Genomic DNA, 11,410 nt, shown 5'->3' with positions numbered 1-11,410 from the left:
CGCCTAAGTGTTTAAAAATCCTACCGAGTGGTGAGCCAGACTCCCACTCGGAGGCTTAGCTGCAGCCCAGTACTCGCCTAAGTATTTAAAAATCCTACCGAGTGGTGAGCAGACCTCCCACTCGGGGGGCTTAGCTGCAGTCCAGTACTCGCCTAAGTTTGAAAAAATCCTACCGAGTGGAGAGCAGACCTCCCACTCGGGGGCTTAGCTGCAGTTCAGTACTCGCCTAAGTTTGAAAAAATCCTACCGAGTGGATAGCAGACCTCCCACTCGGGGGCTTAGCTGCAGTCCAGTACTCGCCTAAGTTTGAAAAAATCCTACCGAGTGGAGAGCAGACCTCCCACTCGGGGGCTTAGCTGCAGTCCAGTACTCGCCTAAGTTTTTAAAATCCTACCGAGTGGAGAGCAGACCTTCCACTCAAAGGCTTAGCTGCAGCCCAGTGCTCGCCTAAGTACGGAACACATCCCAATCCGCAAGGATGACGAGGTGCAAAACGACTGCTACCTTCTCCTTCGGAGTTGCACCACAAATACAAAGTTATTTCGAGTGAAGAACAAGTTCCACTCGACAGATAATTCATGAAGATATTCAACGATAAATCAAGTTCAGATAAGATCCAAAGGTTCTAGACCACAGATCAAAGTACTTGAGCCTCCAGCTCGACATAGTTTAACGGTTACAAAATCCACTCGGCATTCCGAGGCAAATTTAAAGTGAAGCATAAAAGTTTTTATTCCTCATGCGGAGGACTGGAAGGGGCGATGAACTCGTCCAAGTCGATCCCGTCTGCAATGCGAGTGGCAGCAGCAATGAAAGTCTCCATGAAGTCTTGAAAGTTGTGCTTCCTGGTATTGGCAACTTGGATGGCGGCCAACTTTTCTTCTCGCGCCTCCTTGCAGTGGACGCGGACCAGAGATAGGGCGACGTCAGCGCCACATCTAGCAGAAGATTTCTTCCATTCCGCCACTCGACCTGGGACTTCATTCAGTTGAGTCATCAGGGACTCGAGGTCATTCTGAAGCGTCGTCCTAGGCTAGAGCGACGTGTCTATCCATGACATCGCAACCTTCAACCGAGCAAGATAGTCAACAACGCCGGCAACACGAGATTCCAGTCGGAGCACGTTCATAGCAGCCTCGTCCTTCACTAGAGAATTGATGGGGTCCAAGTCTGTCTCCACTCGACTGGTCTCCTCTTCGAAGTTCTGGCAGAATTCTGTAAACACAATTCAAGGATAAGTCAGTGGCTCTATGCAGATTTGGTAACTGCAAGTCAGTCGGGCCGGAGTAATTACCCTCGAGCATGACGAACAGCTTCTTGGCGAGTCCATCGAGATAAGCCTCCAGATCGTTCCTCTTCCCCGCCAGTTCACTTGCCTTGTCATTCAGGGATATATTGGCATTCTTCAGACGGCTAGCCTCTCGATTAGCCGCGTCGAGAGCAGTTTTCAGCCTGGAGTTTTCCTTTTCAAGAGTACCGACTGAAGCCAGTTTTTCTTCAGCAAGCTTCGTTTTGTTCAGGGCCTCCTTCTGCACTTCGGCAAGGTCTTGATCCTTCTTCTTTAGAGCCTCCTCCATTTTGTCTGCGAAACAGCAAGTGAGATCAACATCGAGGACGGCCAGAAAGAAAGGACAGTCGACAAAAGCTCACCAGCCATACCTTTTGCTTCGTCCCTTGCCTTCTGCAAGTTCTCCTGAGCAAGCTTCAAGGCAAGGTTTAGCTGGATCTGTTTGTTCTCCAACTCAGTGTAGCGAGCCACAAGTTCGCAGGATTTCTGCAAAAAATCAGTCGACAGACATCCAAGATAAGTTGCTTCCGAGTAACCAAGAGACAATGATGGCGTTTCTAAGACTACAACCGAATCAAAAACATTCGACAGTAGTCTCGGGGACTACACCCAGTGGGTGCACTCAGCGTGCCCCCACTGGTTCGACCAAAAAAAATCCACTGCCCGCAGTCGACCATGTACAGTTCCATTCGACATGGCCTGACCAGACCGAGTAAAGAAGTTCAGCTAAAGCAACACAATATAAAGACTATAGTCGACTGCCAGCAGTCCACCGTAGTCTCGGGGACTACACCCAGTGGGTGCACTTAGCGTGCCCCCACTCATCAAAAAGATTAATAGACACACCCAATGGGCGTACAGATATAAAGATCTTCGGAAAAGAGATTCTTCAGATAGCATATCCTAACAGAACAAGCGGTGAATCGACTCACCTGGACGTTGCTCTAAAGAGCTGAGCTCGCGTCATAAGCTGCTTGGCTGGCTTCCTGAACCACCTTCACTTGCTCCATCATGATCCCCTCCTGGCGTATAGCCTCTTTAGCGGCACCCACTTGGTCCTCAGGGACGTGGTGTGTGGCAAAAAGCGAAGGCGAATTTGCAGTCGACGTCGAAGGCCGGACACTCGTCAGAGGTTCAGCGAAGGTCACAGAAACCCGAGTGGTATCACCATGTTGGAAATATGCCCTAGAGGCAATAATAAAAGTGTTATTATTATATTTCCTTGTTCATGATAATTGTCTTTTATTCATGCTATAACTGTATTATCCGGAAATCGTAATACACGTGTGAATACATAGACCACAATATGTCCCTAGTGAGCCTCTAGTTGACTAGCTCGTTGTGATCAACAGATAGTCATGGTTTCCTGGCTATGGACATTGGATGTCGTTGATAACGGGATCACATCATTAGGAGAATGATGTGATGGACAAGACCCAATCCTAAGACTAGCACAAAAGATCGTGTAGTTCGTTTGCTAGAGCTTTGCCAATGTCAAGTATCTCTTCCTTTGACCATGAGATCGTGTAACTCCTGGATACCGTAGGAGTGCTTTGGGTGTATCAAACATCACAACGTAACTGGGTGACTATAAAGGTGCACTACAGGTATCTCCGAAAGTATCTATTGTTTTATGCGGATCGAGACTGGGATTTGTCACTCCGTGTAAACGGAGAGGTATCTCTGGGCCCACTCGGTAGGACATCATCATATGCGCAATGTGACCAAGGAGTTGATCACGGGATGATGTGTTACGGAACGAGTAAAGTGACTTGCCGGTAACGAGATTGAACAAGGTATTGGATACCGACGATCGAATCTCGGGCAAGTAAAATACCGCTAGACAAAGGGAATTGTATACGGGATCGATTGAGTCCTTGACATCGTGGTTCATCCGATGAGATCATCATGGGACATGTGGGAGCCAACATGGGTATCCAGATCCCGCTGTTGGTTATTGACCGGAGAACGTCTCGGTCATGTCTGCATGTCTCCCGAACCCGTAGGGTCTACACACTTAAGGTTCGATGATGCTAGGGTTATAAAGGAAGCTTGTATGTGGTTACCGAATGTTGTTCGGAGTCCCGGATGAGATCCAGGACGTCACGAGGAGTTCCGGAATGGTCCGGAGGTAAAGATTTATATATAGGAAGTCCTGTTTCGGCCATCGGGACAAGTTTTGGGGTCATCGGTATTGTACCGGGACCACCGGAAGGGTCCCGGGGGCCCACCGGGTGGGGCCACCTGCCCCGGGGGGCCACATGGGCTGTAGGGGGTGCGCCTTGGCCTACATGGGCCAAGGGCACCAGCCCCAAGAGGCCCATGCGCCTAGGGAACCCTAGAGGGAAGAGTCCTCAAGGGGGAAGGCACCTCCGAGGTGCCTTGGGGAGGATGGACTCCTCCCCCCCCTCTTGGCCGCCGCACCAGATGCCATCTGGAGGGTGGCCGCCGCCCCTTGGGGTGGGAAACCCTAAAGGGGGCGCAGCCCTCCCCTTCCCCTATATATATGAGGCCTAGGGGCTGCCCATAACACGCGATTTGATCTCTCGTTGGTGCAGCCCTGCCCCTCTCCCTCCTCCTCTTCTCCCATGGTGCTTGGCGAAGCCCTGCGGGATTGCCACGCTCCTCCACCACCACCACGCTGTTGTGCTGCTGCTGGATGGAGTCTTCCTCAACCTCTCCCTCTCTCCTTGCTGGATCAAGGCGTGGGAGACGTCAGCGGGCTGTACGTGTGTTGAACGCGGAGGTGTCGTCCGTTCGGCACTTGATCATCGGTGATCTGAATCACGACGAGTACGACTCCATCAACCCCGTTCACTTGAACGCTTCCGCTTAGCGATCTACAAGGGTATGTAGATGCACTCTCCTTCTACTCGTAGCTGGTTTCTCCATAGATAGATCTTGGTGACACGTAGGAAAATTTTGAATTTCTGCTACGTTCCCCAACAGTGGCATCATGAGCTAGGTCTATTGCGTAGATTCTTTGCACGAGTAGAACACAAAATAGTTGTGGGCGTTGATTTTGTTCAATATGCTTACCGTTACTAGTCCAATCTTGTTTCGACGGTATTGTGGGATGAAGCGGCCCGGACCGACCTTACACGTACTCTTACGTGAGACAGGTTTCACCGATTGACATGCACTTGGTGCATAAGGTGGCTAGCGGGTGCCAGTCTCTCCCACTTTAGTCGGAACGGATTCGATGAAAAGGGTCCTTATGAAGGGTAAATAGCAATTGGCATATCACGTTGTGGTTTTGCGTAGGTAAGAAACGTTCTTGCTAGAAACCCATAGCAGCCACGTAAAACATGCAAACAACAATTAGAGGACATCTAACTTGTTTTTGCAGGGTATGCTTTGTGATGTGATATGGCCAACAAGAATGTGGTGAATAATATGTGATGTATGAGATTGATCATGTTCTTGTAATAGGATTCACGACTTGCATGTCGATGAGTATGACAACCGGCAGGAGCCATAGGAGTTGTCTTTATTTATTGTATGACCTGCGTGTCATTGAAGAACGCCATGTAAACTACTTTACTTTATTGCTAAACGCGTTAGTCATAGAAGTAGAAGTAGTCGTTGGCGTGACAACTTCATGAAGACACGATGATGGAGATCATGATGATGGAGATCATGGTGTCATGCCGGTGACAAGATGATCATGGAGCCCCGAAGATGAAGATCAAAGGAGCTATATGATATTGGCCATATCATGTCACTACACTATTTGATTGCATGTGATGTTTATCATGTTTATGCATCTTGTTTGCTTAGGACGACGGTAGTAAATAAGATGATCCCTTACAAAATTTCAAGAAGTGTTCTCCCCTAACTGTGCACCGTTGCTACAGTTCGTCGCTTCTAAGCACCACGTGATGATCGGGTGTGATGGATTCTTACGTTCACATACAACGGGTGTAAGACAGTTTTACACAGCGAAAACACTTAGGGTTAACTTGACGAGCCTAGCATGTGCAGACATGGCCTCGGAACACGGAGACCGAAAGGTCGAGCATGAGTCGTATGGTAGATACGATCAACATGAAGATGTTCACCGATGATGACTAGTCCGTCTCACGTGATGATCGGACACGGCCTAGTTGACTCGGATCATGTAATCACTTAGATGACCAGAGGGATGTCTATCTGAGTGGGAGTTCATAAGATGAACTTAATTATCCTGAACATAGTCAAAAGACCTTTTGCAAATTATGTCATAAGCTCGCGCTTTAGTTCCACTGTTTAGATATGTTCCTAGAGAAAATATAGTTGAAAGTTGATAGTAGCGATTATGCGATCAGTAGAAAGCTTATGTCCTTAATGCACCGCTCAGTGTGCTGAACCCCAACGTTGTTTGTCGATGTTGCGAACATCAGACATACACGTTTTGATAACTACGTGATAGTTCAATTAAATGGTTTAAGTAGAGGCACGAAAGACGTTTTCAAAACGTCGCGGAACATATGAGATGTTTCGAGGGCTGAAATTGGGATTTCAGGCTCGTGCCCACGTCAAGAGGTATAAGACCTCCGACGATTTTCTTAGCCTGCAAACTAAGGGAGAGAAGCTCAATCGTTGAGCTTGTGCTCAGATTGTCTGAGCACAACAATCACTTGAATCAAGTGGGAGTTGATCCTCCAGATGAGATAGTGATGTTTCCCCAAAGTCATTGCCACCAAGCTGCTAGAGCTTCATGATTAACTATAACATATCAGGGATAGATATGATGATCCTTGAAATATTCATGATGTTTGACACCGCGAAAGTAGAAATCAAGAAGGAGCATCAATTGTTGATGGTTGGTGAAACCACTAGTTTCAAGAAGGGCAAGGGAAAGAAGGGATACTTCATGAAACGGCAAATCAGCTGCTGCACCAATGAAGAAACCCGAGGTTGAACCCAAACCCGAGACTAAGTGCTTCTGTAATAAGGGGAACAACCACTGGAGCAGGATTACCCTAGATACTTGGTAGATGAGAAGGCTGGCAAGGTCGATAGAAGTATATTGGATATACATTATGTTAATGTGTACTTTACTAGTACTCCTAGTAGCACCAGGGTATTAGATACCGGTTCAGTTGCTAAGTGTTAGTAACTCGAAATAAAAGCTACGGAATAAAACGGAGACTGGCTAAAGGTGAGCTGACGATATGTGTTGGAAGTGTTTCCAAGTTTGATGTGATCTAACATCGCACGCTCCCTCTACCATCAAGATTAGTATTAAACCTGAATAAGTGCTCTTGCACCTAAAGGAATGGTTTATTGAATCTTGATCGTAGGGATACACATTTTCATGCCAAAAGATATAAGATAGTAATGATAGTACCACTTACTTGTGGCACTGCCATGTAAGTCATAATGGTATAAAACGCATGAAGAAGCTCCATGTTGATGGATCTTTGGACTCACTCATTTTTGAAAAGTTTGAGACATGCGGACCATGTCTATTGGTATATATGCATGAAGAAACTCCATGCAAATGGACCGTTTGAACTCACTTGATTTTGAATCACTTGAGATATGCAAATCATACCACATAGGCAAGATGACTGAAAAGCCTCGGTTTTAGTAAAATGGAACAAGATAGCAACTTGTTGGAAGCAACACATTTTGATGTGTGCAGTCCAATGAGTGCTGAGGCATGCAGTGAATATCGTTATGTTCTTACTTCACGGATGATTTGAGTAGATGTTGAGAATATTTACTTGATGAAACACAAGTCTGAATTATTGAATGGTTCAAGTAATTTCAGAGTGAAGTTTAAGATCTTCGTGACAAGATGATAGAATGTCTATGATATGATCATAGAGATGAATATCTGAGTTACGAGTTTTTGCACACAATTAAGACATTGTGGAAATTGTTTCGCAATTAATACCGCCTGGAACACCATAGTGTGATGGTGTGTCCGAACATCATAGTTGCACCCTATTGGATATGGTGCGTACCATGATGTCTCTTATTGAATTACCACTATCGTTCATGGGTTAGGCATTAGAGACAACCACATTCACTTTAAATAGGGCACCACGTAATTCCGTTGAGATGACACCGTATGAATTATGGTTTAGAGAAACCTAAGTTGTCGTTTCTTAAAAGTTTGGGGCTGCGACGCTTATATGAAAAAGTTTCAGGTTGATAAGCTCGAACCCAATGCGGATAAAATGCATCTTCATAGGAAACCCAAAACAGTTGGGTATACCTCCTAATTCAGATCCGAAAGCAATATGGATTGTTTCTTGAATCGGGTCCTTTCTCGAGGAAAGGTTTCTCTCGAAAGAGTTGAGTGGGAGGATGGTGGAGACTTGATGAGGTTAATGAACCGTCTCTTCAACTAGTGTGTGACAGGGCACAGGGAGTTGTTCCTGTGGCACCTACACCAATTGAAGTGGAAGCTTATGATATTGATCATGAAACTTCGGATCAAGTCACTACCAAACCTCGTAGGACGACAAGGACACGTACTACTTCGGAGTGGTAAGGTGATCCTGTCTTGAAGGTCATGTTGCTAGACAACAATGAACCTACGAGCTATGGAGAAGCGATGGTGGGCCCGGATTCCGATAAATGGCTCGAGGCCATAAAATCCGAGAACGGATCCATGGACTTTGGTGGACTTGCCCGATGATCGGCAAGCCATTAAGATAAATGGATCTTTAAGAAGAAGACGGACGTGGATGGTAATGTCACCGTCCATGAAGCTCGACTTGTGGCGAAAAGTTTTTCACAAGTTCAAGGAGTTGACTACGATGAGATTTTCTCATCCGTAGCGATGCTTAAAGTCCGTCGGATTCATGTTAGCATTAGCTGTATTTATGAAATCTGGCAGATGGATATCAAAACGAGTTTCCTTACCAGTTTTCGTGAGGAAAGGTTGTATGTAATACAATCAGAAAGTTTTTGTCGATCCTAAGGATGCTAAAAGGTATGCTAGCTCCAGCGATCCTTCTAAGGACTGGAGTGAGCATCTCAGAGTTGGAATGTATGCTTTGATGATGATCAAAGATTTTGGGTTTGTACAAAGTTTATGAGAAACTTGTATTTCCAAAGAAGTGAGTGGGAGCACTATAGAATTTCTGATGAATACATGTTGATCAGAAATGATGTAGAATTTCTGGAAAGCATATAGGGTTATTTTGAAAGTGTTTTTCAATAGAAAGCCTGGATTAAGCTACTTGAACATTGAGCATCAAGATCTATAAGGATAGATCAAAATGCTTAATAATACTTTCAAATGAGCACATACCTTGACATGATCTTGAAGGTGTTCAAGATGGACCAGTCAAAGAAGGAGTTCTTGCCTGAGTTGTAAGGTACGAAGTTAAGACTTAAAGCTCGACCACGGCAGAATAGAGAGAAAGGACGAAGGTCGTCCCCTATGCTTAAGACGTAGGCTCTTCAGTATGCTATGCTGTGTACCGCACCTGAAGTGTGCCTTGCCATGAGTCAGTTAAGGGGTACAAGAGTGATCCAAGAATGGCTCACAGGACAGCGGTCAAAGTTATCCTTAGTAACTAGTGGACTAAGGAATTTTCTCGATTATGGAGGTGGTAAAAGAGTTCGTCGTAAAGGTTACGTCGATGCAAGCTTAACACCTATCCGGATAGCTCTGAGTAGAGAGACCGGATACATATAATGGAGCAATAATTTAGAATAGCTCAAAGTAGAACAGTTATTTGGAATAGCTCCAAATAGAGCGTGGTAGCTGCATCTAGGAGATGACATAGAGATTTGTAAAGCACACACGGATCTGAAAGGTTCAGACCCGTTGACTAAAACCTCTCTCACAAGCAACATGATCAAACATAAAACTCATTGAGTGTTAATCACATAGTGATGTGAACTAGACTACTGACTCTAGTAAACTCTTGGGTATTAGTCACATGGCGATGTGACCTGTGAGTGTTAATCACATGGCGATGTGAACTGGATTATTGACTCTAGTGCAAGTGGGAGACTGTTGGAAATATGCCCTAGAGGCAATAATAAAAGTATTATTATTATTATATTTCCTTGTTCATGATAATTGTCTTTTATTCATGCTATAACTGTATTATCCGGAAATCGTAATACACGTGTGAATACATAGACCACAATATGTCCCTAGTGAGCCTCTAGTTGACTAGCTCGTTGTGATCAATAGATAGTCATGGTTTCCTGGCTATGGACATTGGATGTCGTTGATAACGGGATCACATCATTAGGAGAATGATGTGATGGACAAGACCCAATCCTAAGACTAGCACAAAAGATCGTGTAGTTCATTTGCTAGAGCTTTGCCAATGTCAAGTATCTCTTCCTTCGACCATGAGAGCGTGTAACTCCTGGATACCGTAGGAGTGCTTTGGGTGTATCAAACGTCACAACGTAACTGGGTGACTATAAAGGTGCACTACAGGTATCTCCGAAAGTATCTATTGTTTTATGCGGATTGAGACTGGGATTTGTCACTCCGTGTAAACGGAGAGGTATCTCTGGGCCCACTCGGTAGGACATCATCATATGCGCAATGTGACCAAGGAGTTGATCACGGGATGATGTGTTATGGAACGAGTAAAGTGACTTGCCGGTAACGAGATTGAACAAGGTATTGGATACCGACGATCGAATCTCGGGCAAGTAAAATACCGCTAGACAAAGGGAATTGTATACGGGATCGATTGAGTCCTTGACATCGTGGTTCATCCGATGAGATCATCGTGGAACATGTGGGAGCCAACATGGGTATCCAGATCCCGCTGTTGGTTATTGACCGGAGAACGTCTCGGTCATGTCTGCATGTCTCCCGAACCCGTAGGGTCTACACACTTAAGGTTCGATGACGCTAGGGTTATAAAGGAAGCTTGTATGTGGTTACCGAATGTTGTTCGGAGTCCCGGATGAGATCCAGGACGTCACGAGGAGTTCCGGAATGGTCCGGAGGTAAAGATTTATATATAGGAAGTCCTGTTTCGGCCATCGGGACAAGTTTTGGGGTCATCGGTATTGTACCGGGACCACCGGAAGGGTCCCGGGGGCCCACCGGGTGGGGCCACCTGCCCCGGGGGGCCACATGGGCTGTAGGGGGTGCGCCTTGGCCTACATGGGCCAAGGGCACCAGCCCCAAGAGGCCCATGCACCTAGGGAACCCTAGAGGGAAGAGTCCTCAAGGGGGAAGGCACCTCCGAGGTGCCTTGGGGAGGATGGACTCCTCCCCCCCCTCTTGGCCGCCGCACCAGATGCCATCTGGAGGTTGGCCGCCGCCCCTTGGGGTGGGAAACCCTAAAGGGGGCGCAGCCCTCCCCTTCCCCTATATATATGAGGCCTAGGGGCTGCCCATAACACGCGATTTGATCTCTCGTTGGTGCAGCCCTGCCCCTCTCCCTCCTCCTCTTCTCCCATGGTGCTTGGCGAAGCCCTGCGGGATTGCCACGCTCCTCCACCACCACCACGCCGTTGTGCTGCTGCTGGATGGAGTCTTCCTCAACCTCTCCCTCTCTCCTTGCTGGATCAAGGCGTGGGAGACGTCACCGGGCTGTACGTGTGTTGAACGCGGAGGTGCCGTCCGTTCGGCACTTGATCATCGGTGATCTGAATCACGACGAGTACGACTCCATCAACCCCGTTCACTTGAACGCTTCCGCTTAGCGATCTACAAGGATATGTAGATGCACTCTCCTTCTACTCGTAGCTGGTTTCTCCATAGATAGATCTTGGTGACACGTAGGAAAATTTTGAATTTCTGCTACGTTCCCCAACACACCACCCTCTCGGACTGCGGCCTCAGGCGCCGGAGTAGTTTGTCGGGTCTTGCCAGCTGGTGCCCTCCTGTTCCTTCGCGCCATCAGCGGCACTTTGTCGTCATCATCAGGGAGGTCAATGACATGAGGAGGAGCTACAAGAAAAATCCAATCGACCAGAATTATAAGAAATTGTCAGTCGACTAAAAGCAGAGCATCAGTAATCGTACCGGGGTTGGAGGTAACATCGTCTTCCATCTCTTGATCATCGTCCTTGGCGGAGATCTCCGAGGTGGCAGCACTGCAAATTTCGAAAGTCAGTCAGCTTATTCAATGAGTCGACCAAGAGTCCGTCACGTTCGACAAAGGAAAACAAATTCTACTATTACCCAGAAAT

This window comes from Triticum dicoccoides, chromosome 2A (genome assembly GCF_002162155.2).
Source record: "Triticum dicoccoides isolate Atlit2015 ecotype Zavitan chromosome 2A, WEW_v2.0, whole genome shotgun sequence".
NCBI lineage: Eukaryota > Viridiplantae > Streptophyta > Magnoliopsida > Poales > Poaceae > Triticum > Triticum dicoccoides.
Note: the sequence above shows the minus strand (reverse complement) of the source record.